Source organism: Crocodylus porosus, unplaced genomic scaffold (assembly GCF_001723895.1).
Source record: "Crocodylus porosus isolate Cpor-Errol unplaced genomic scaffold, CroPor_comp1, whole genome shotgun sequence".
NCBI lineage: Eukaryota > Metazoa > Chordata > Crocodylia > Crocodylidae > Crocodylus > Crocodylus porosus.
The window spans coordinates 12109775-12137141 of NW_017728911.1; the positions used below are offsets into that span (position 1 = coordinate 12109775).

Sequence of the window (27367 nt, forward strand, 5' to 3'; positions counted from 1 at the left end):
AGGTTACTTTTAGGACAAACATAAACATTTTCTACCATATTCTACAACAATTGTAAACCACAATCAGTTCCCAATCAGTGACACTTTGGAATGGTTCAGTTGTTGTATGTGTCTGCACTCTACAAGTATTTTAAAATTTTAAAGGTTTAATACGTGATATCCAAAGTATACTTAATAAAGAAAATTTACTCATTAGTGTGTTCAACAAAGATAATTGTTTACACCTGTACATAAGCATTGTTTGCTAACTGAGAAGGCAAAATACTTTAAAGAAGGATTATTTATTAGCAAGTAAGCTCCTAGACATCCTTAACATATATTGATGTAAAATAGGTTTTGTCCCTTTGTTGCCCTGTGGGGTCAGGCCAACTCTCAGGATCTCACTATTGCGCTGTTAGACAGAAGGGCATGGTGTATTATAGAATCACAGAAGTAGGGTCGGAAGGGACCTTGTAGATCTTCAAGTCTGACCCCCCGCCTGGGCGGGAGAAAAACTGGATTCAAATGAGTCCAGCCAGGTAGGCATCAAGCCTCTCTTCTTCAAGACCCCCAGGGTAGGAGCCAGCACCACTTCCCTTGGAAGTTGGTTCCAGCTCCTAGATGCCCTGACTGTGAAGTAGTTCTTGCAGATGTCTAATCTAAACCTACTCTCCGATAATTTGTGTCCATTATTCCTTGTCATGCCAGGGGGTGCTAGGGGAAACAAGATCTCCCCCAAACCCTTCTGGTCTCTCCTAGTGAGTTTATAGACAGTCACCAGGTCCCCCCTCAGCCTTCTGTTGTGAAGGCTGAACAGGTTTAGGTCCCGCAGTCTTTCATTGTAGGGTCTGCCCTCTTGTCCCCGGATCATGCGGATGGCCCTCCTCTGGACCCTTTCAATGTTGTCCACATCCCTCCTGAAGTGGGGCGCACAGAACTGGACGCAGTACTCCAGCTGTACAATTGCACATGCATGCACTCAAAAATCAATTAGGTGCATACACACATGGAGCATACACATACTCTAGGTGCATGCACCCCCACCAGGGCTGCACACACACATTATCAATTCAGGCACACACACATCCAAAATTACCAGCCTAGGCAAATTCAAGCACCTACACAAAAGAAATTAGACCAGAACCAATTACCAATACCTGTACACCCAATACATATACACAGATCACTAATTCATATATCATGCACACAGTGGCATACATGTATATCAGTTCACATACATACCACTCACCTACACATACACACAGGTGAGTTCCTAGCTTGGGTGTTGTGGTGTGTATGTATGTGCTTGGTGTACTTGGGATACTTGGGGGAAGAATAAGGTGAGAGAGAGAGAGTGAAAGTGTAGGGGGTGAAAGTTGCCGGGACCGGGTAGACTAGAGAGAGCTGGGCTGAGGAGCTGAGTCTTGGGGTTATTTCAGGTTACTGCTGGTGGAGACCGAGATGAAAGTTGCCGGTGCTGGGATTAGAACCAGCAGACCGGAGGGAATTTGGTGTAATGTAAGGTTAATTGGTGTTAATTGAAAGCAGAAAGCGGCAGAGCAAAGGAGCAATGCCGGGGAGAAGCCTGGAGGCTGGAGCTGGAGAAAGGAGGCTACAGGGGAGCCAAGGCGTACATGGGGAGAGGAAAACTGGGAGTGGGGCTGTGATGGGGGGAGGCTGGAGAACACAGAGAGAGAGATTGAAAGTGTAGACAGAGATTGAGAAGAGGTGGCAAGAGGCAAAAGGTGTCGGGAACAGGGCTGAGAGCCTGCAGAAAGCAACAGGGCTAAGAGTCTGCAGAAAAGGGACAGAGAGGAGGCAAAAAGTGGCGGGAACAGGGCTGAGAGCCAAAAGGGAGAGAGACAGAGACTGGAATTTAAGATAGGGAAGGGACCAGGGCTCAGTAAAACACAGACAAGCTCGGGGTTACAAAAGACAGTGGTTTTATTGAACAGGGGAGATGGTGACACGATATTTTATTGGTTCCTTTGCACAGACACACACACAGACAATGGCAGCAGGGGTTAAAGAGGCTTGGTGCAGGGGCTGAAGTCTGAGAGGAGAGAGATAGAGTCCAAATTGGAGGAGGAAATATGTAGGTGATACCTACCTATCCCCGGCTGAAAGTGGGTCCTCGATGGCCAGTGTCTCCTTCAGCTTGGTGTTGTCTAGAGGGGGTCACCAGCAGGGCCTCTGGGGTAGATAGGTGGTGTGGCACGGTGCTGGTCCCAATGGAAATGGGTTTCCCAAGGAGTCAGTCTTCACTATCCTTTTTATGGGGCAGACTACCTCTGATCTCCTGTGGCAGGGCCTGTCCAGGCAATGTCAGTCCTGTTCCAGAGGGTTCCAGGTGTTCTTACTGAGCATGTGCAGCCTTGGCACAATGGTGGGTTGCCTCTCGTTTGTTTCTTGAATGCTGAGGGTGGTTCCAATGGCTGGGTCATTGGTCCAAATATTGGTGTTGATGGTTCGGTCATTCAGAGGGAGCTATTTTTAGACCTACTGCCATTGACTCTCAAGCACCATCAGTCATCCCCATTCATCCAGGAACCAAGTTACATAGGAAGGGTAGGTGTGAGTCATAGGTTACAACTAGGCATGGGGATAAGATGGAAGTTTGACATTACTTATGCTAACTTACATATATAGGCCTAAAACAGTAATCACACAATATAAAAGCAGTAAAAAAATTAATACAAACATAATAATTATCATTTATAAAACAGTGGATATCTATATCACAGAGGGGAGAGCAATAAAACTTACTACCTAAAATAAAATGTTAAAGCTTATCCTAGATCTTAGCTTACTTATACTTAACTATAGGGAATAGAGAGGGAGAAACAAAGTTAGAAATGGTTGGGGAAGGGGAAGGAATGCATTTTAAAAGAAAAATTGGGAGTTTTGCTATACCTTCTGTGTTCCTTTAACAAGCCCTGGACTGAGAAGTGGGATCAAAATTTGAGAAGGCTTATGTGTGTTTTAATTTTTAAGTTTTTTTTTTTCCTTAAAGCGTTATCTTACTCCATTTTAGTATAAAGTTGGGTTAGTAATTTTGAAGCTTGCATTTTCTTTAAATGCATCTCTACTACCTACCTTATTTACTCAAATACAAGATGAGGTATCCCCCACTTCCCCTGTCTCCCTTCCCCACCCTAAAACAGCATCAGAAAAAAGCCCCTTGCCTTATATTAGTATACAAGGAAACCTTATTAAATACATTGCCTGTCCTTAAAGTGCTGCCAAAAGCAGCATGTGCTCAGTAATGGAAACCATCTGTAAAGCTGATTAAATGGAGCCAGTACTGAGCATTACCATAAAACGCATGGCCCATATTGGGCAAACAATGATGGGAACCTACCACAAGGATAGGTTGGTGCAGGCTGTCTGAATAAGATATATGGTTGTGGACCTTCTCAATGCCAACTCTTTTTCAAGCCTTGGTGAGCCACTACATTGTATACATTTTGACTTTCTCTTTACTCCCACAGCTGAGCTATGCGTGTCTTTCCCATTTCCAGTGATTCCTGTTTCTTTACCACTCGTGTCCACTCCTCCCTAGCTTTTTCTTGCAGTCGCACAGCTGAGGGCAAGCGAAGCTTGGGGGCAACTGAACCCCAAGCCTCTGGGCTTGGGCTTGCATGTAGGAAGCCTGCCAAAGGGTTTGGAAGTATCTGAAGCCCCAGGCTGTAGTGGAGGATACTTGCCAGTAGCAGGGCCACATATGATTCTTGCATGATTCAAATGGATTTGGACCTGATCTGGCTAATTTGACCTAGCACATGAAAAAATTTCTTTTAATAAAAAAAAAAAGAAGTTTGTGCTATATAGAAGTCCTGCTTAAAAGTGTGTCATGGACTATCTGCCGAAACTTGTAGCATTTTCAAAAAAGGTGAAATGCATCAATTTTGAATCATATAAGTCTATGAGCACCATATGCAAATTACTACATCTGTCTTTATTTACACATTTGCCCCTCGCTCCCATGAGTTCAGGGAGAGCAGGGCCTGAAAGTAAGGAGTGGGGGGAGAAGGTGCTATAGGGAGAAGAAGTCAGGAGGAGTAGAGGGCAATCTGATCCCACAGATATAGTTTCCTAGCTGTAGTGGGGGGTGCAAATGCAAGGCAAACCTCCAATAATTTGATTCTATACCTGGAAAATTATAACAAATGTATACATTTTCTAGATATAGAATCTAATTATTGGAGGTCATCTTATATTCAGGGTCCTCTTCTATTTGGGTAAATATGGTAATAGAGCAAAATCTGTACTAATAAAATGTCTGAATATGACCTAAGTAGCTATGTCTTGGTTATTTGCTTCTGGGCTTTACCTAAAGGATGGTAAATGGCAGAACAAGTATGGGACTGACAACCTAATAAATATGCTTGAATTATTTTTTCTCTAATTTTTTAAAGTAACTTATAAAACTTCAAAAGTATAAATTCCTTTTTTCAGTTTCATTGAAGTTATCAGTAAAGAAAATCATAATATTTAATTAAGTACTCCATGGTTAATTATTTAATTAAAAATTAAATTAACCTAGATGATTCCATTAAAATCTTTGATATTATAATACTAAGACTCCTGTGGAAAAATAAGATAAAGTCTTTAGGTTTAACTATGTTAATGAAACAGATCAGCTTTTAACAACATCATGAGAAAAAGGGTTTTTTTAAAGGAGACATCTACAGAAATTTGAGACATGCACCACAGATTTAAAATCTCTATTAAAATGATCATTTTTTAAAAAGGGGGCAGTCGTGTGACACTTTTTCATGTTCCATGACCTAAACTGCCAGTGTAAATACTGCCAGTGTGAACTGGGGTTGAATAGTCTGCCCATTTGTGAGGGAGGCAATAATTATTTGATAGTTAGCATGTTTTGTTGTTAAATGATAGACAATTCATTTATTGGGCTAAATTTTTTATTTGGATGTCCCTTTGGGTGGTGTTACCTATTCAATTTAACACTTACTAGGTGTGTTTACATGATGCATCTTCTGTGGAGCTGACTAATTAGATCCGTAGTAAAGTCTCAGCATCTACATGTGCAACTCTGTTAGGGTGCAGTAAACTAATAAATGCCACAGTAGGTTAGTTCTTGTAAATACAGTTATTTACTGCATCGTAACATGTGTAGACACTGATGGAACTTGAGGGTGATTCAGTATGGGAAATGCCTGCCAGCTAGTCCTGCGCTGAAGCAGCCTTATGTCCCAGCCAGCCCCTCCACAGCACACAGAGCCAGGTCGGAGCAGCCTCAGGCTGGCAGGCTGACCTCCCCGGCCTCTCGCCAGCTGGGGCTACACTGACCTGGCTCAACATACTGTGGTCTGGGGTGCATGTGTAAATGCATTGCCTGGGAATGATAAACTCTGGCATGAATCGCACTGAAGTTTATTCAGGCATGTTAATTTCACATGTAGACATGCCCACTAAGTGCAGTTTAAATGTAAGCAAACGCATGTTCAAGCAGTTTAATATGGGTTAAGTGCTCTCCTGGTGTTGGTAAGTTGTTTTATTTCAAGGATGGGTTATCTCTTAATGCACAGTAACTTTATTGGGTCACTATATTCCCATGATTTACAACTCTTCCAAGTGAAAGTGTGATGAGGCCCTTTGGTTTCTGTTATTGAAAAGACTGGACAAGCTTCAGCATTGAGCTCAAGGTCTTTGTTAGTATTCAAGAAGAACTCTTGAATAAGAAGACAATATACTGAAATCTGATGCATGGGTCAAATTTTTTTTTCAGGAAGTTTTCTAATGGAATTTCAGATTGAATTTTCATTTTGACACTTTTTTATTCCCTTTTAAAGTTTATTCAATAGAGGTTGGCCTGAACCTCATTGTATATGTATTATTCATGTCCAATTATTAACAAGAGGGAGCTTTGTAATTTAAGAAAATAGATACAACTGCCATAGCTCTGAAAATAGACAAAGGTGCATGGTAACTTGTGGATTGCCGGTCTGAGCTTTAACTTAAAATGCTGTATCTTTTCATTCTTTGGGCTGATGTTTTGAAATTGCTCTATAATGATTCATGCTACGTGGCATGTAGCCAGTCACATATTGCTTTCTAATCAGTTTTCCAACAAAAATGTTGTCAGGAGAAAATTATCTCTGAGGCACAGGGCAGTGAACCATACACAGTATTTCACTGCTTCTGTGTCTTCCTGAGAAAGGAGAATGGGTTCCTGACCAGACATATGGTGGCATAGGCATCCACCTTGGCTAAGAATGGAAGTGTTATGCACATGTGAGGTGATGGGCAAGGGATACTTCTAATTTGCATGAGAAGCGAGTCAGCTGAAGCACTGTGGGTAAGGATAAAGCTGATAGGTAGTCTCATTGAGAACAGAGAGGATATGTATAGTCTGTCAAGGCAGAAAGATATAACAACAGTATTTGTTATGTGTATAGCAAGGTTCACAGAAAGGAGAGGTAGAAGAGACATTTTCCAAAGACATAAAGCAAATCAAAGTATCTTTAACCAAGCACACCTTGCTGTACAAATTATGGATGAGTTTACCATTGACATGATCCTGCTACATGCTGTGCACTGGGGTGCTGGTTACCCTCAACTGTAATTGAATTAAAGAACAGAGATGCTGAAATAAAACCTTACTTCTGACATGCATTTTTAGGCCTGTCCCTGCCAGGCATCATGGAGGTCGAATGGCCCTTAAGATGGGGGGGATGCAAAATACAGCCTGTGGGCTGGATCCGGCCCATGAGGCCATTCTATCCGGCTTGTGGGGCCCCTAAAAAAATTCAGAAAATGAATATTTATCTGCCCTTGGTTCCTGTAAAAAATAACAGGAACTAAGGGCAGTAGGACCCAGGGGAAGCCCGTCAGGCTCCCACAACAGCAGGGCCTGCCTGGCGCCGCCCCCCCAGCCAGAAGCTCCAGCGGGGCTTCTGGCCTAGGAGCACATAGCTGCCCCAGCCAGAACCTCAGGTAAGAGGGAAGGGGGGGAAGGGCAGGGGAGGACTCCAGGCAGGGAAGGAGTCTGGGGAAAAGTGGCCTGGAGAAAAGCTGAGCACAGAGGGGGGAAAGTGACCCCTCGCCTGCCCAGTGCCCCATGCTACAGCCACTCACAGCCTGCTTGGGGCTGCCTGAGCCTGCTTCAGACAGCCCCACGCAGGCTGCGAGCAGCTGCAGCAGGGTGTGCCAGCCATGGAGCAGGCAAGGGGCCACTTTTCCCTGTGCTCAGCACCAGCTTCTCCCCTGCCAGTGATCAAGGGGTCAGGACTGTGTGCTGCCCCCTGCCTGTACCACAGGGTGGGGGGGGCATTAGGAATGAGCGGGCATGGGAGCCAGTGGGAGCATAGGGCCTGCACCAGAGCAGGGTGGCAGGAGCATGGGGTCCCAGCTAGCAGGGCTGTATGGAGCCGGGCCAGCTCCCCCCTCTCCCTGCTGGTGCAGCCCAGCCCAGCTCCACAGACCCCTGCTAACCTGTGCCTCACTTTGGGCCCCACCGGTGCTGGCTCTGTGACATGGGACCAATGTCCCAAAGTCTTGGGACCAAAGACATTGGGACATTGGTCCCAAGATGGTGACCAGGGGGCGGGGCACCTGTCAAGGGGTGGGGCTACCCATGCAGCCCTCGACAGCCTGCCAAAACTCGATAAGCGGCCCTCCACCTGAAATAATTGCCCACCCCTGCCTTAAAACCTGTACAGACTTTTTTAGAGACCCATTAAGGTATGTACAAGCACTACATTTAGATCAATCTAATCGAGCTTAGTTTGGTCAAAACCTCTAGGTGTGCAGGTATTCACACTGCTTAGGTAGAACTAAAAATGGTACGTGTGGTATAAAGTTAGTCTGTGTGTGATGAGGACTGAGTTTAGATCAGTATGGGTTAGACTGGTCTAATGAATATTTCCTCAGGTTAGTCCACTCTCTCTGGCATCCCAGCATACAATGCTCCCACTCCCCTCCTCCCCTACTGAGAGTTGTCTGGTCTAATGCCAAGTGGATCCCGCCTCTGACTATCCTGGGACTGAGAAAGCCCAGCCTTTTTCCTTGGCTACACCTTGTGCTGTAGGCAGAGATGGACATGGGTGAAGAGAATGAGGGAAGCAGGGATAGCTGTGTCCCCCAAACATGACCCGGATCCCCAGGCACCTGAGACCTTGAACCATGCCTCTACACCCCTCCAGATCTCATCCCAAAGTATACCATGACCTACACACAGACCTGAAAACCAAGGCCAACAGAACCCCAGGACTCAGGCACAGAGCTAGACCCCAGCACTTGGATACTCACCTAGAAACCCCAAACCCAAGACTCAGACACAGAACCAAAACCGCGCATTTGAAAAGCCATACCCAAACCACCTCACAAACCACACCCTGGCATGGACCCACCCCCAGGATGTGGGATCTGGTGCTGGCATTTGGGGTCTGGAGTAGGTGATTGGACCCTGCCACATCTGGGACTTGGCCTCTGCTGGCAAATACCCAAGCCATGTTAGCTATTGTTCTGCTGTCAGGTAGTTGTCCCCAGAGCAGACAGGTGGGTGGCCTGTCCAATGGAGCTAGGACAGACAGGTGGATGTAAAGTTTGGGGCTGGAGGGTGGCCAGCCATCTTGTGGTCATCAGATAGAAATTCCTGGAAGGTTTGGGTTGGGGAGTGTTTCCAGTGGGCCTGGCCTCACTGTGGAGCAGGGGACATACCTAGTCCAACTCAGACCCAGTTGGAATGAGAGGGTGATCCATGTGCCTATACCCTCTCAGCCATGGCACAGCCTGTCCCAGTCTCCTCTGGTACCCAAACGCAGATACAGTGCTAGGGAGTCACAGAGATCATAGAATCATAGAAAAATTAAGGTTGGAAGGGACCTTAGGAGGTCATCTAGTCCAACCCTCTGCTTAAAGCAGGACCAGCCCCAACTAAATCTTCCCAGGTAAGCTTTGACTAGCCAAGTCTTAAAAGCCTCCAAGGATGGAGATTCCACCACCTCTCTGGATAATGTATTCTAGTGTTTTACTACCTTCCTAGTAAGAAATATTTTCCTAATATCTGTTGCTCCTTGTCTGTCATCCCCCACTACTAAGAACAATTTAGCTCCATCCTCTTCGGAGCCCCCTTCAGGTAGTTGAAGGCTGCTATTAAAACCCCTCTCAGTCTCCTCTTCTCTAGACTAAATAAGTCCAGTTCCCTCAGGTTTTCCTCATAAGTCATGTGCCCCAGCCCCCTCATCATTTTTTGTCTCCCTCCATTGGACTTTCTCCAGTTTGTAGCCAGTCATCCCCCATGCATGGAATTGCTCCATCCTAACTGCAGGACTTTGCGCTTGTTCTTGTTGAACCTCATGAGATTTCTTTTGGCCCAATCCTCCAGTTTGTCTAGGTTCATCTGAATTGTAGCCCTACCCGCCAGCATATCTACTACTCCCCCTATCTTGGTGTCATCTGCAAACTTGCTGAGTGTGCACTCTATGCCATCTTCCAAGTTGTTGATGAACGTATTAAACAAAACCAGCCCCAGGACCAATCCCTGGGGTACTCCACTTGATACTGGCTGCCAGCTAGACTTCAAGCCTTTGATTACTACCCTTTGAGCCCAATGCTTCAGCCAGGTTTCTATCCACCTTACAATCCATTCATTCAGTCTGTACTTGCTTAGCTTACCTGCGAAATGTTCTGGGAGACCATATCAAAAGCCTGGCTAAAATTAAGGTACATCGCATCCATTGGTCTCCCTGCATGATGGATTTCATTGCCCTTTGGGATGAGCAGAAGACCCAGGAGCAGCATATTTCCTGCAGATTTTCATTTTTTGAGTGAAATTCAAGAAGTCAGCCTGTCATTTGAAAGTGCAGTCAATAAGGGGTCTAAAGTGTAGCTCACAGTATAACTAGGGCAGTGGTGGCATTAGGTTGAAACCTCCTCTAATGGGGTGATTTGTAGTAAGTGACAAACAGCAGTAGAATCAAGTGTTGCCAAAGTTAAAGCCAGAGGGAGAGAAGTTAATGTTATTTGTGAAGAGAAAGAGGGAAACAGTAAATAAGGAAAATGAAAAGCTTTTCCCCTCCTTAATGCACCTTTAATAATTGTCAAAGGAAACACAGAGAAAACAGGATGTATCTCCCTCTGCACTAGAACTGCAGGTTGGTTAGTCAAAAAGGAAATAAATCTGAATGAGGAGGAAACATTGCTTCCCTCCCTGCATCTCCTTTGTATGTGAGAAGGAGAAGGTGACTTGGTTCCGGCAGAGTAGAGAGTCACTTTCCCAGCAGGAGATTGATGTTCTTAAGCCCAGAGACAGTGCAGGGCTGAGGCCCACTTTACATTAGAGCTGAGGACCACAGTTTTGAGGGGTAGGACCACATGATTCCACTTGGATTAATGGGTAGGAAGCTAGACCCGTCATTCAGTAGACCATGCTCGTAAGGGATTAAAAGGATCAACAGAACCTTCATAAACCATGAGAATTTTATTTGATGGTCTTGTTTCTATTAGGTTACAGATCTTTTGACCGCTCATCCTCACTAACTTGCTTGACATGTGCACCGGGGCTATTCTTTTATCCTTCCTGTTCTTTCACAAGAGCTCATAATTGTGAAGGGGTTGACTAAAATATTCACTATGAATTCCACACTGCTTTGCTACCATATACAAGGCTGATGGTACTACCTTGAACTAATGTTTGAATGGTTTTCTTCAACTGTAAGAGCTTTCCAATTTGACAGCATTCTTAGTGATGTATCAATCACCATTTCTGATCTCTGCTTACCACCTATCATGCATCAGTTGGACATACTGGCCATGTCCACATGTGATGTGGATATTTGGTTCTCCACGGACAACTAGTGGTGGTATACCTTGTGCTGCTGCTAGTTGTCCCTGGGGAATGCTTGTGTCGGGGGGATATCCAGGGGTCAAAAAAACCCTCTGCGCTGCTCCCCTGCAGCATGGAGAAAAACTGCACAGCCATGCTCATTTGGACACGGCCACTGGGTGTGTCTGAGACATTTACTGAAGAGAAAACTAGGTCCGCAGTAAATATCCCACATCTCCACATGTGCCCGTATTAGCCTGGAGTAAACTAATTAACTCCGCAGCCAGTTTTTTTTTTTTACTCTGCACCAGCACATGTGTAGATGCTGCCCTGGCTGACTGGGGCACAAGAGTGCTTCAGTGTGGGAGCTGCTTGCTGGCTAGGTCCACACTGGAGCCCCGTCATGCCCCAGCGAGACCCTCTGCAGCACACTGAATTGGGACAGGGGGAGCTGCCCCTACCTGGCTCAGTGTGTTGAGGTCCCAGGCTCACAATCAAACAGTGTGCCCGGGAACAATAAACTCCAGAACAATAAGCTCCAGAGGTTATTACTTTGTATTAATTGCACATGTAGATGTGCCCACTAGAAACCATCCATCATAAGAAAATAATTTACTATCAGTTTAAAGTCTTAACACACCTGTGTATTAGCTACATTAAATAACAGCTCATTCAAAGCAAGTAAGCACACTTGAAAATGTGTGCAAGTGGAGGTTTGCTTCTTTTTTTTTAATAATATATGTATACGTGTGTGTGTATGTATTTGAAATATTTATTTATTCCCTTATTTCTGATCTTGTCTGCCAAATTTTACAATTTATTTTGGCCACCTCTGTTAAGAGTAGAAGTTGAAAACAAGCAATTTTACCAAAATGATAAATTACCTTCTAATATCTAAAGTAAGTGTTTATTTCTGTCACATAAAATAGGTTATTTGACTCTGTAACCATTTTAATCATTCTCTAACTTAAACAGCTCCTCTGTGCATATGGTCTGAGTCATAACTTTTTAGTAAGAGCCTCATGACAACGGAACATAGAAAAATCAATGTGTCTTTCCCAACTTAATAAAACTGCTAAAGAAAAGGGAGGTAGTAGAATGGATTGCTGTCAACAGATTATCAAATACAGCCTGTTGTATCCGTACTATTAATGGTACTTCTGAGTTTTCATTTGTCAGGTGACTTGTGTTTAGAGAAGGGACTACTGAAGAACAGTATTGAGGTGTTCAAAACAGATGAAGAATCAAAAAGGGAAGAGAGTGCCATTCTTGTGAAATTAATACTGTAAAAAAATGTGGGGTTTTGGAATCAATCATTCTCATGCCCTAGATTAACAGGAAGCTAAACAAATTACATTCAGGGTCATAGGAGAGTAGGGTTGGAAGGGACCTCACAAGGTCATCTAGTCCAGCACCTGCTCAGAGCAGGATCATCCCTGACTAAACCGTTCCAGTCAAGTCTAACCTGCTCTTGAAAACTTGTGAGGATGAAGATTCTTTAAGCATTTGAACTAGGTAGCCTGTTCCAATGCTAACCACCCTCAGACTCAAAGTTCCTCCTAATCTCCCATCTAAATTGCCCCCACTGAAGCTTGAGTCCCTTGCTTCTAGTCCTGTCCCTTGTGGTCACTGAGAAAAGCCCATCTCAATCATCTCTGTAATAACCTTTCAGGTATTTGAAGGCTATTATCAACTCCCCTCCCTCAGTTTTCTCTTCCCCAGAACCTTAGTTCTTTCAGCCTTTCCTCGTCAGTTTTGCCTCCCAGGGCCCTTATCATTTTTGTCTCTAGGCACCCTTCCTCATCAGCCTTTCCTCATCTGTTCTGCTTCCCAAGGCCTTTATCATTTTGCCTCTGTCTCTTTCCAAACTGTCAACATCCTTCTTGAAGTATGAGGCCCAAAACTTGAAAAAGTAGTGCGGAATAGAACAGAAGAATAATTTCCCTTGATATGCAGGTGACACTCCTATTAATACAAACCAAGATGCTGTTGATTTTCCTTGCAACAAGAGCACACTGTTGACTTGTATTCAGCTTATGGATCACAGTAAACCCCAGATCCTTCTCTTTAGTACTGTAGTCTACCCAATCATTCCCCAGTCTGTTTGTGTATGGAGTTGTTTTGTCCCAATGCAGGACTTGCACTTGTCCATGTTGAATATCAACTGATTGACTGTGGACCATTCTTCCAGTCTATCCCAGTCATTCTGGATCCAAGCCTTGTCCCCAACAGTATCTACAACTCATCTTGCTTTTGTCTGTAAATTTGTTAATTGCACATTTGACCCCATCATCCAGGTCATTAATAGAGATATTGAAGAATACTGGATCCAGGACAGAATGCCTGGTGAATCCCACTTGATACCTTCTCCCAGCTAGACATTGATAGCTATTGGTTGAATACAAGGATCCAACTAATTATGTATCCACCTTTAGTACTTTCATATAGTCTATATTTCCTTAGCTTGTTAATGAACATGTTGTGCAAGACAGTGTTACAAGCCTTGCTTACATGTTTGTTTTTGGTTCTCAAGATAGATTTGTAGTCTAATCTTAAACTAAAAAAAAACCAACTTTAAAATATATTTTGCTTATTGCTACACTTGAAAGACTTCAGTCTTTTGCTCAAATAGAAAGAGAGAGATGTTTTTCTGGGTTGTTTACATTGATAGGAAGGGAGGTGGTAATTACTTCATATGTCACCTAATCAGCCCTGGCCAGTGATGGCATGCTGCTTCCACATGTGAGATAAGATTATCTCCAATGAGAAATGATCTTGGCCCCAGTCATCAGGCTGACGCATCATCAAATGTGTTTTATCTGTTGTATTAATGGCACTTCTCAGGTTCTTCCTACCAAGGAACACATTTGGCAACAACTGTAGTACACTCAGCTGTAAAAGAGGGATGTAAACACAAGTGATACACATTGGAATGACATGAAAACTTTTGCATTATTGCACTATACTTCTCTTGAAAAAGTATTTGTTATGAATTTATAGGCCATCCTTCCCAAAAAGTCTCAGGTAGCATACAATAAGAGAAAAAGAATGATAGAAACAGAACAAAATAAGAATAAACAACTCCCCATCAACTCCCAGCAATCAGCAATGTTACTTAAAGTTACATTCTCTTCATATTTTTAGTCATCTGAATTTTGAAATAAAATACACACTTGATGACTGCACACATTAGTGCCTGGATAAACCATAGCAGTTGCATCCTTTTGTATCCAAAATGAGAAACTTCATATTAATTGAAGTTTGGTTTCCCATAACTTTAAATTCTCAATTTTCTTACATTTGGGATCTGCTTTAATAGAATTTCCTAGGCCCATTACATGATACCCCTTTTCAAGATGAAAGAGAAGATTCTGTGCTTTCCAGCACAAAACCATTAACCAAGTTAATAAGCATGAGTGGCTAAGAATGGGGTGCTTTGCACCATTCCAATATTCAGTTGCTTGGCTGCAGTTGAAATCTGTAACATGACTTAGAAACAGTAAAGAAAAATTGTCACTTAAAGAGGGGAAAATTGGCCTGTTCTCTCTGCTGAGCCACATGTAATAACGACCCTCTGCCCTTTAGAATGGTCTTATTTTTTATTTAATTAGAGTGCCTATTTCTTTTTCTCTTTACTTGTCTTACAGATACTTCTGATAACTTCTCTTTGCTGCACAGGTTTACAGCCCCTCCCTCTTCTATAAGTTATTAGTTTCTTGTACACAAAGGAATTAAACATAATAGTTTTATCTGGTATTTAACTTAAGCTGTATCTGTTTCTTTCCCAGACTTGAGGAAGGGCACTTTGTGCCCAAAACTCCTGTTAAGATCTCTATCAACATACAGTTTGTACAATAAAATTTATTACCAAACAATCCCTGGTTCTTGCAGAACCCTTTTATTCAGACTGTTTTTCACTTCCATTCATCCTGTATTTTGGTACATCACTGTAAAGATGTTTTTGACTTTCTCATTTATGAATTAATCTCAAAGGTAAATTTCTGGATTTAGCCCAGAAGACTTTAAATATAATTTTAGTATTTTTTCTTTCTTCTGAAATGAGACAAACCAAATTAATGAGGTCTTAGAAAGAAACTTTGCTACCATGTAAAATATTTAATTATTCTATTATATTTTTGTCAGTTGTCCTGAGGTTTCCTTCACCTTTGCTGTTTTGAAAAGACCATCACTTCAGGACTTTTTTGTTCCTTCTCTTGCATTCATTTCCTCTAGGTTACTATTTTAAATTGTCTAGCATTTATTGACTGTACTCTTGTGAGAAATCATCTTTGCTTTACTAAAGAACAAGTCATGTAAGCCCTTATCCTGCACAGCTTTTCAGAAGCTGACCAGAAAACAGATTTTTTTCTAAAAAGAGAAAATTGACAAGGAGATCCAGCCCAACACACACATGCTTAATGTTATGCCTGTTATGTGAAAAAATGAAAATGTACTTGGGAATTAAAATTGCTGCCATAAGATTCAAATTATCTTTGAAGAGGATACTGCAACTCTTACAAGTGGCAGGGAGAGAATTTTCTCTATAGGCTGAGAAGGTATAGTGAACTAGGGTAGGAGGTTTTGGAGAGAAGTTACAAACAGCCACATTTCATGTGGAAGTTTAAGTTCAAATTTATTTTGTGGGGGTGACTCAGAGTGTGTCTACATGTGCCTTTAAGCAAGCCTAAATTTAATGCACATTAGCTCAATGCGCATTAAGTGGGCTTAGGAAGGAGTCTACACTTGCAGGTGTTAAATTGCATTAATACTGTGTGTGAACTGACTTGGAACTAAAGTTAGTCCCAAGTCAGTAGATATACACAGCGTTAATGCACTTTAATGCGTCTTCACGTTCGTAAATGCGCTTGAACTATTTACGCCTAAATTTCATATCTGCATTTGCAGGTATGAAATGTAGGCGCAAATGGCCTAAATTTGCCATTTTCCATGCACATTTAGGCTGTGCACATGCAAACGTGCTCCCTTAATGCTCATTAACTTAGGCTAACACACAATAAAGTACCACTTGTAGATGCGCCCACACAGTGTAGGAACTGATTTGGAGTTCCAGGATCGGCGTTCACATGTGTTGAAATTTAGACATCTGAATTTGACTGCTATGAGCTCTGTCTTAAAATGGAAATTTAAAACCACATGGCCAACATTGTCAATGACCAAATATAGCAGCAGAGTGTAGTGAATACATAGTCATGTTAGGTTCCCCATATAGTTCTGCTAATGTATAACAGATCCAGCCATCACTCCTTCATCTCGTATGCTAGATCGTTATTGAGCAAGGATGGATACTCATGCTAAGTTCTATGAAAACTCTGTGGCAAGAGCAGTGTCTCATTAAGGAATAGTGAGAGAGTACAGACCTTTTTTTGGATCTTAATAAGATTTCAATCCCTGTTACCCAAGTTCAGGGAAACTTATTCTGTCCCATCTCACAAATAATTTTAATGTTGTAATGTTTTGAATTATATATTCAATAATGGTATTCAACTGAATGCACTGTCTGCATACAGTCATTTTTATTTCCCTGTGCTACAGACCTAAACAACATAATAACAATTGATTATTACCGTTGCACTTCCCAGCATTTCAGAAATTAAACTAGCCCCATATTTCGTAAAGGAAAGTGTGAGCAAGTGTCCCATGAATGGTCTTAAGCTTTTTTCTGATAGAACTTGCTTGAATACAGTGAGCTAATAAAAATATGCAATGCTGATGCAAATGAGCTGTGCCTAATAAAACAAAGAATCTCTTCCAAGAAAACTAAAGTAGAAGGCAGTAAGCAGTTTATCTTCAGGAGATACATAGTTAGAATAGAATAATACCCCTAGAACCTGCTTGTACTCAACCTGACAGTTACTATGATAGCTGCAGTGATTAACTGCTGTCAAAAACAGTTGGTCTGTTTTTCAGTGGTCAAATTATTTAGTCAGTGACTGTATTCCTGTTTGGTGGAACTAGTTGAAGAAGGGTAATGCTATTTTGTGGAGGACATGAACATTTTGAAATTTTGGTGTAATTTCAATTTGGAATGCAGAAATTTTGAGACTCTTTAACAGCTGCTTGAATCCTGGCATCTTGCTAGTCAGGGAGCTGGACAGTCCAGAAACTTGAAAACTCCCTGTCAGGCTGCTGAGAAGCCCAATGGGAACCAGGTATTATTGTATTTCTAGAGGAGTTCTGCTGAAATTGGCATGGGCTTGTAGAAAGTGATGATTTTGATCTGGCAGCAAATTCCAAAATATGAATGATTTGACATTTTTCCCCCTAATACTTCTACCATTAATTGCATGTAAGATATGGAGAGTCTTTGCATCTAATTCATTTTTGCTTGTACCATTCAGAATTATGTGGTCTGGCTTGAAATGTACTCTTGCTTGTTACAAATTATCATAAAAATAATGAAATCGATGAAAGCCAATTAAATAGCTTCATGTCAACATTCCATACTAAACTTCAGCTAGTTAAAAACTGTTTTCTATTGTTCAGGTATGTGTTTTATTGGATCAGATTACACATTACTACTTGACATCTTCCACGCTTGTATCAAATGTAGTATAGTGATACAGGGTGGTGTTACCAGTTACCTTTAAATTGTCATAAAGGCACTTAAAAGAGAAACTTTCACCCATTAAAAGGTGTTAACCCATGCAAGGTATCCTCTAATAGTTTAAAGTTATGCCAATTCAGGTGAGAGTCATCTTTAATCCCTTTTACCCAGGTTGTTTCAGAGTATTGTTAGTCTGGTCCAGGGAAATAAAACACTTATTTTCATTCATCCTGCATCCCAGAACACCCCATTCTCAGTCCTTCCCACTCCTTTGTTTTGTGGGCAGACTTTCAACCCTCATGAACTGAACCGTTATTCTCTACCTCTGAGCTACATGCTACCCCACCCCCTGCCCTCTCCCACCCCAGAGGTGGGAGGGAGTCCTGGCTCCTGTCCATACCCCTGCTTTCCAGGCCCTCTAGCGGCAAGTCACAGTTGTGCGGGTCTGAGATGGCATTAAGCCTGAACCTGTGACTGCTCTGAAACTGCTCTAACTTTATGATGGCATAACCTTCAACAGAGTTAAAATGTTTTAAAGGTACCTTTAACAGTACTCACAGTTGATAGGTTTAAAATGCAGCAGCTCAGTCAGGATTATTGAACAGTTCTCACTCCTCATTCTACATCATCCCCTTTCCATTAGACAAAATAAATTTACATCCATCATTTGGTTTAATAGAAATAGTATTGTCACCAAATATTTTTACAAGATTAATTTCTCCCGCTTTGGCAAGAAAACATTTTAGTTGCACCTTGACATTTCCTTTTCTATAAATGCATTAGCATTTTAATAGTAGCAGGAGACCATAGGTCTATGATAACATGATGTTCTCAACTCAATTTTAAAGCTTATGCCAGATTGGCTGAACTAAAAGCTGAAATCCTATCTCTGTGAGACAGATGTAACACTGGCAAGATGATGCTTCTTCTCGCTGCCTTTGCCAACTGGCCTTGCATCTGTCTTAGAGAGAACACAAATGTGGGCAAAAAGTTAATTATGTCAATCAGTTTGCTCTTTCCTTGCTGTGTCTTCTGGGATTTTCAATAGGAATACTAAGTGGAACCTACCATAACACATTTCTATTCTGTTGGGTAATTTAGACAACGCAGACTTCAACATTTTTATTCTGTAAACTGCTTTCTGAATTCATGGATTGATCTACTATTTGAGCAGCATTATTTATAAAGAGATTTTGTCAGGTATGTGCTATAAACACAATTATTTGGATGTTTACACTTTGGTAATAAAAATTGACTATGATTAGATCCTGTGTATCTGTGCATGCAGATAATCTGCTTGTCAGCTTTTTATTACTATGGTGATATTTTTCTCAACTATCAGCACAAATGACCCCCTCTAATGAATCCCGAAAAGCAGACAGAACTGCTGGCTTCCAGCAGAACAGATTTTTCAATAGGAAGGGCATCATGAGAATCAGCAATGTAGAGATAACATTCAGGATATTGAAGTCACAAGTGAAATCTTAGTAGAGGTCCATGTTGTTAAGGTGAGCTTGCTCTGAATAGTATATGCAAATTATTTTATAGTATGTTAGGATAGTCTCTCTTTTTCTGGATTTGCTTTTAGTTTTGTAAAAAATTCCATTGGAACTTCAGTGACCACAGGTGAATTAGGGTTGTGCTTTACCTCATCTCACAAAGGTAGAACTCTTGCCCTCCTAAAGTTTTCTAATACCATACTGGGCAGGTTCATTACTAGTTCAGATATTTAGATATCAATACTAATTCCTGATGATAGTTCTCTGTTTCAAATCAGGCATAATCCTACAGAGACGATAAGTCAGCTCTGACTTAACTACTGTATATATTGATATATTTTGACTGTTCGTGGTAAATATACCACATGGCACTTCTACATGCAGAACAATTAGAATTGCAGGTATAACCAAATTTTCAGACTTTTATGAACCGCAAGTAAAATTACCCCAGAAGTTAGTGCTTGAACATTTTTGTTCAGAATTCTGGCATTTCTGTTGGATTTGCCAATTTACCCAGTTGTGCATGGAATGCAGCAATCTGTATACTCCAGTTCAGGCTACAGTACTGACAATTTAAGAGTTTACTTTCAGTCTGAAATTTCTTGCCTAGTTTATAGAGACAGGTACACAAGTTCATACAGATATGTTTAGCTAGGTAGTAAAATTAGAGGGCCATATGTTGCAAACATCCGTGTGACTTAAAGATGATGTTTGGGTACACATGTTTTCCTGGAGAAGGGTATGTACCTAATTCATCAGCAAGATACGTTTATACTTTTCTGATTTAAAAACCCCAAATCCATGTTTTTCTACAATTAAAATGAAACACCTCTCTCTCTCTCTCTCTCTCTCTCTCTCTCTCTTTCTCTCTCTCTGTATATATTGCCTTAAAATTGTAAATATATCAACAAAACATTGAGTTCAACTGACACCTCTCTCTTTCTGTGTGTGTGTGTGTGTGTGTGTACACACACACGGAGAGAGAGAGAGAGGTATCAGTTGAACTCAATGTTTTGTTGATATATGTACAATTTTAAGGCAATTTAGAAGCCTACCAGTGCCTCAATCATTATAATAAATTCTAAGTACCTATACATTTTGACCTTTAATTTGGGGGGGGATTATCATGGAAAATCAGAGCTCCCCCTGCCCCCTTCACTCACCAGAACACGGATCTAGCTGCAGGTGTCCCCCCATCTCCCTACTGCTTCATGGCACTGAGCAACCCTGATGCCAGTGTCCTGCCTATGCCATTGCCACTCACTCCCAACCCTCAGCCTCCTGCCCTCAGCCCCCCAATGTGTGGGGAATGGGAAGGTGTATGAAGAAAGGAGGGTGTGAGCACAGGCAATGTGTGGGGAGGGTGAGGGAGGCACAGGCAACATGTCAAGGGGGAGGACAGGCATGTGCCCCCTGAGCTTTCTGTGCTAACAGCAGGGCTGCAGCCAGGCCAGATCAGCTTCGGAGAAGGCTATTCTATGGCACAGCAAGTAGCACCTGGTGTGGGAGGGATTGTCTCACCACCGTGGCTGCCAAGGTGAAGTGTGGCAGCAGCATGGATTTGTGGCCTCTGCTGCTGCCAGGCAGGCAGGAGACTCCTCACCTTTGTGGCCATGGCAGCATGGTGCTCTGTCCCCCACTGGGTCTTGCCAGCTGCGCTGCAGAGTTGGCTTCTCTGGAGCTGGTCCATCCCAGCTGCAACCTCACACCCCACTGTGGGCACAGAAATCTTGGGGGGAACATGCATTGCCTGTGCCCCCCCATCTCCCCAATATGTCACCTACTCCCCTCACCCCCTCACCATGTTGCCTGTGCCCCCCTGTCTCCCTAACCCGCATAGACTTACCTGTGAGAGCTGCTCACCACCACTGTCTGGTTGTTGTGTGCATGTATGCATGTGTACATGCATGTGCCCCCTGTGTCCTGCTTTACCTAGCCCCAAGCAGCCCCTTGCAGGCTGGAAGGCTGGAAGGCTCCTTTAAAGGAGAAATTCTGCATTTTTCTCTGTTAAGAGAATCCATGTTTTTCTGCAGCAAACAGAAAACCTGGATCCCTGCTCATAACTCTTCATCACAAAACCATTTCGATCACAACAAATGATAATCCCAAGGGAGGTAATCCCAATACATATCAAAGGGAGCAGAAGGGCACAAAAGCCCCCATGGCTCACCAAAAGCATCCAGGAATGTCTCCTAGCTAAAAGGGAGGCATACACCCAATGGAAGGGCGGGGCCATCACCAGGTAGGACTATACTGCGGTTGCTCGGGGATGCAGGGGGGCAGTCAGGAAGGCCAAGGTGGAGATGGAATTGGGACTAGCGACCCGGATCAAGGACAAGAAGGATTCCTTTTTTTAAATAATAGGGGGGAAAAAGAAGCTACTAGGTAACATGGGGCCCCTGCTGGGAAATTTGGTCATCACATCAGATGCCAAAGCTAACCTATTTAACGACTTCTTTGCCTCCATTTTCCTGAGCAGGGACTGGATCAGCCCCCCCACCCCACTGAGCCCCCCTCAGGCCCCAGGGGAGGTGCACCTAGGCCAAGGGTCAGGGGGGATCTAGTCAGGGAACTTCTGGAGGGACTGGATGTATTTAAATCAGCTGGTCCAGATGATCTCCACCCCAGAGTGCTGAGGGAATTAGCTGAAGTCATTGCAGGACCCCTGGCACAGCTGTATGAGCGCTCGTGGTGCTCTGGTGTGGTGCCAGAGGACTGGAAGAGGGCCAGTGTGGTTCCCGTCTTCAAAAAAGGGAGGAAGGAGGACCCAGGGAACTATAGGCCAGTTAGTCTTACCTCAATCCTGGGTAAGCTTTTTGAGAGAATTATTCTGGCACATGTCCACGAGGGGCCAGCAGGGGAGATTATACTTAAGGGCAACCAAGACGGGTTCATTAGCGACAGATCCTGTCAGACCAACCTGGTGGCCTTCTACGGCCAGGTCACCAAATCCTTAGATACAGGGGTAGCAGTGGACATAGTCTTTCTGCACTTCCGGAAGGCCTTCGACATTGTCTCTCGCCCTGTTCTCATTAAGAAACTGGGGGACTGCGGTGTCAACACCTACACGCTCAAATGGGTTGCTAACCGGCTGGAAGGCAGACATTATTTTTATGGCAAAATTAACATGTTAATCATGCCATACATTGCAACATGCCATGTGTTCAGCTATTGTATGGCACCATAAAATGGCAAACCAGCTGCAAAGATGTTCCATATCCATGTGACTTGAAACATGTTTGTTGCTGGCTTGTACGGGGCCTTAAATGGAACATATGGTATGTGTCTCTAACCCAGGACTGTTTCAGCCGATGCCAACAGTCACTTGATTGTTGACATTGGACTGGGACAGCTCCATGGTCTGGGAAACAGCTGCTCACTGGCTGAACCCTGGGATTGGGCTGCGGCAGCCCTACCCCTGCAGTGGTGTGATTGGTATCTGACAAATTTTATGCCTCGTCTCAGATATCATGCGTCTTGCCATGGATGTCTGGTATGCCAGGATGTCTGATTTTTGGGATGGCACATCAAATTTTTCAGCTCTCAATAACCCCACTATATTAATGTCTCCCAAGGACCGTGGTCCTCGCTTCATCTGCTGCTGAAGAACAAAGTAGATGCTTCTCTCCTAACTTGGGAATAAGGAGAGAAAAGAATTATCTGCCTTTGCTTCTTCCCTGAAATTCTTCCCCTGTTCCATTACCCACCCCATACTTCTCTCCAAAAATAAAATGTTAGAGAAGTGACCAGACATGAACACAAGAATAATTCAATTTTTATAAATAAAACAATATGGGTAAAAGAATCCTTTGTTACCAATATACTGTGCCACTAAAATGTCTGTGTGGAGCTCATGATCATTTAAAGGAATAATTGAAAAGACTAAGGGAAGTAGTGGAGGAGTGATTAAGGATCTGGCTGTACATCCAGACAAGTGAGTCTGAGTTTTTCTCTGGTCTTCTACCAAAGGCTAGGCCTAGTCTGGTCAACCTAGCTGTAAATGGGTACCTGGTCATAAAGGCTCGGGAGCTGAAGGTAGTTAAAGATGATGCTAGCTACATTACTCCCTTGTGTGCTCTTGGTTAGAGAAAATGGTGTGCCTTAAGCATATTGGCCACCTTAGTCTGTATATTTGTTATAGAATATATAGGTTTAATACACAGGGCCTAATAGTAGAAAATGCGTAGAAAAAACATAATAGTAAAAAAATGCATCCTTTATTTATGAGCGTAGACAATATACTCATTGAAAGTTGGTGTAATTTTTAGTGATCCATTATGGATTCTACACAGTGGGGCCCTGATTTGTTATAGCTACAGGGCACAGGTAATACATAATAACAACATGCATAGTAAATGTGTGACTGGCAAACATTACTGGAGTGAGATAAATCTACAGTTCCTTCTGAAAGCAGTAATTTCAGTAAATTACCACTGTAAACAGATCATAATTTTTGAGTCTCATCCAATTGATGACAGTAATATCAATGATGGGACAATATGGAATTGCACCTGAAATAGAGCACAAAGGGACTTATAACCCAGCCCAGGGCTGACTGACTAGTGTCCATACATACCTTTGCTTTGAGATGGATGCATGCTCAAATAAACTATCTTGTTTTCTACAGCCAGGATACACTAATTAAACCAATACAATGTTATTGTAATGAAGTTGTAGAACCTCCATCTTTTGCAGTTTTTAAGACCCAGATAGAGAAAGCCTTGGCTGGGATGATATAGTTGGGGATGGTCCTGCTTAGAGGTGCTGATACATCGGTCCAATATCAGATCGACAGCAATATAATGAAAATTGACTATATTAGAAATTGGTCTGATGTGGCTGATAATTTGGCCAATAAATGCGTATGCCTGTGCATGTGCACAGCCACAGCACAGCACACAGGCAATGAGCAGCCGAGCCTGGCAGCTTGGAGAGCTGAGTGCAGCTGGTAAGTCTGATGTGGTGGACAGAGAGGGAGTGAGAAGGGCGATGGGGGTCAGATCAACACCCCCCTCAGTGAGGGAGGGAGTTGAGCTGGGATAGGTGCTGCCCAGCCGGGGAAGGGCAGGTGTGGTACAGAGCCACGTCTCATCAGGGCATGGGAGAGGGAGGGTGGCTCCTGCTGCTGCTCCTGCCACTTGTCTGGGAGGACACGGGGCAGGGGTGTGTGCCTCCAGATCTGCGCAGGGTGGGGCTGGGGACTGTACTGAGCCTGGGGCAGGTGGTGCTACTGGTGGGAGGGGAAGCTACAGGGGGCTGCAAACACCCCAAATTTTGCCGTTTCCCACCCTCAGCACTGTCATTGCCCACCCTGAGCACAGCCCTCAGCCCCAGCCTGCAGCTGAAGTCTTCCCGGCTTGCCCTGTGCATATCCAGGGGCACATGCCTCTGCCATGCCCTCATGGACAAGTGGTAGGAGCAGCAGCGGGAGCCGCCAGATGAGCGGGCGAGTGCTGGATGAGCAGCTCCCAGACAAGCGGCCACCTTCGCTCTCCATGCCCCCCTGGACAAGCCGTGGCTCCATCCTGTGTTTGCCACGCCCTGGCTGGGCAGTGCCTACCACAGCCCCACTCCCTCCCTCACCATGGAAGGTGTCGATCTACCCCCCACGGCCCTTCCTTCCCCCCTCCCTTTCACCGCAACAGACTTACTAGCTGCATATAGCTGTATTGGAAATGGGACCAGTGTCGGCAGATATGCCACCTTAAAAATTTGCTATCAGTATCAACCCCCAAAATCTCGGTATCTGTGCGCCCTTAGTCCTGCTTTGAGCAGGGGGTTAAACTAGACCTCCTGAGGTGCCTTCCAACCCTCATTTTCTGTGATTGTTTGATTTTGTGAATCTATGATTCTGTGATTCTATTCCAAGCTCATTAGTTCTTTATATGCTGGTGTATTTTCAGTTTAGCCAAGTGTACAATGATGGGAATTGACACATTTTGTAAAATGCTTTTTGATTTGCTTTTAAATATACCAGAATTGGTATATTTACTGTCATGCTTTTTCTTACTAATTAATCTATTTTCATTGCAACCATATCATTATTGATGCTTAAAACATTATCAAATCCCAGTATTTTTAAAATACAGTATGTGACTATTAGATTTGTGTTGTTATGACTCCATGGATATTTGTTTACCCATATAAATGTGTTCCACTGCACATCAGCACATACTGTACCATATTAGTTGAACCACACAACATAATTAAACTTGTCTTATCTCAAACATCACAGTATTAATAGAAATGAATGGAGGCAGGAAGTATCTTGGGTACCATAGCTATTTGTAATAGGTTGTGAGCAGTATTGCCTATAATTCTCAGTAGTGTAGATAGGTCAGTATCTTTTTGTATTTTGAAACTATCCTAATTTCTGGAAAGGAATGTTGTACTGTGCCCCACTGAGTTATCATATGAGAGAATCAAACTAATGAGGGTAAGATTGGAGGTACGTTTGTATTTTGCTTTAATTTTATAGAGCAGGGATGCCTAGCCTGCAGGCCAGATCCAGCTACTGGAGCCTTGGCATCTAGCCTACAGGGTACCCCATGGGCTATGGCCCTGTGTGCTACATTCAGCACACAGGGTGGCACAGGGGCTAATCCTGGTGCATATGGTCAGGACGATGTAGTGCAGAACCCTGATCCCAGCACCTGGCCCCTGGCCTCAGAGTCCAGACATGGCACATGTAGCTGAGCAGAGGTGATGCAGGGTCCTAGCGCACTGATTCCAGCATGCAGGACTGGGTGGGGTTACTACAGTCCAGATCCAGGCATGTGGGCCAGTCCTGCATCATGGGGTCCAGTACAGTCCACAGTCTGGCCCTGTGTCACTCATTTGGCCCTGCATCACTCATTTGGCCCACAGGGCCGAAACTGCTGTAGAGTCAAGGTTTGTTCTCTTGACAAAGTATTGATTCAAGACATAATTTGTCCCTGATTGGAAGATACATGGTCTACAGTTCCATGTTGATACTTATATTGTGAGAAAGGAGTCAAGCAGCCTAGAGATTACCTTTCACCCACATGGAAATTACAGCGATCTGACAGTGCTTGTAAGACCACTTACAAATCTTAATTAGCAAAAACCTTAAAACAACACTTATATATGCAGACTCATTAAATTGAGTTGGCCAAAATCACAGAGAAGGCCTGTGGTACAGCCAGAAATACAACTTGGTTTTCTAGAAAACCTGACATCTGTTCCTAAAAAACATCTTTCCCATGGCAAGCGGGGGCCCGGACAGATGATAGCTATACACTGGTGCAATCAACATTCATTGGTGTAGCAGCCAGATGATGTGATCTCCTCAACCAGGTTATTGTTGCCCAAAACTCAGTTGGTATAAGTTACAGTAGAGCAGGCACCATCTGTTAGCAGATTTATCTGTGGTGGCAATTTGCTTGAAGCAAGCTGGTTATTACCTGCTCTCTGCTACCTAGTAGCAAAACACAGTAACAGTAGCTACAGCCCAAACTACGCCCAGGAAAAGCTGAACTTCAGTCCCTTATATATCTTGGTGTAATTTACATTTATGAACAAACCCAATGTAAATTAAAACAGGGTATGGGATGATTCAAACCAAGAAAAACAGAAGAGACCTATGCACAGTGCGTTGAGTTTCCGTGTCATATATTAAAATCTGGGGAAGTGGTCTGTTTCTGAGATAAATGGGATTGCACAGAAAATAAGTATTTCCTAATGGGAAGACTTTTGCAGTTCCCTGATGTGGGGCCTGAACTTTCTCTTTGAATTTCCAAGGGCAACTGAAGTCATATGGCCACTGATGCAGCATTCTCTTTAGGGCTTGCTTGTCTGGGAAGATGGTGTATATTATATAACAGAGAGCTCTGCTAGCTGTAATAGCAGAAAATATGTTCAGAATTGCAGCTTCTTCTCATAGATATGAAACGTCAGTTTCTGCGAAGCCTTACTGCAATGATATTGCTTTTGAATAGCATTTAGCCTCTTCTGTTTGAGCTTGTCACAACTTGCAATTTCTTTTTGGTGGGAAATTTCAGTGTTGCAAAATTTGGTTTCACTCTGACTCAGAATGAAAACAGTTATTTTTTAAATTTTCTTGAAAATGAATTTCTGAAAAATATTTTAAACATTTTCATTTTAGAATTTTGTTACAAAGTTTTGTTTCAAACTTTATATTTCATCTTAGTATTTATGACTGGTGAGTAGCAGTAGTTTCATGACTATATAATACTTGAAATATTATTCTATTTTTTAATAAATTTATTTTTAATCTTATAGCAAGGTGCAGTCTGTATGGACACTGTTATAAGTAAACAGTTTGACATGTTAAAAAGAATTTTAAAATATCAAAACTTTCAGTCGTCATTCTGACATTTCAGAAGTAGTGTATGATAATTATATATAACACTCCTAATAATATGTCATAATGTACAATAGAGTTTTGTTTCATGTATAATTTCACAGTTTCATAGTTTCTAGGGTCGGAAGGGACCTGAGCAGATCATCTAGTCCGACCCCCTGCCATGGCAGGAAAGAATACTGGGG

The 27367-nt window shown here is 42.9% G+C and overlaps 1 protein-coding gene across 5 annotated transcripts in view; it reads left to right on the forward strand.

Moving 5' to 3' along the window:
• The window catches only part of APBA2 (amyloid beta precursor protein binding family A member 2), a 240618-nt gene that overhangs the window by 138337 nt on the left and 74914 nt on the right, over positions 1-27367 (forward strand). The gene's annotated exons all lie outside the window — the stretch shown is intronic.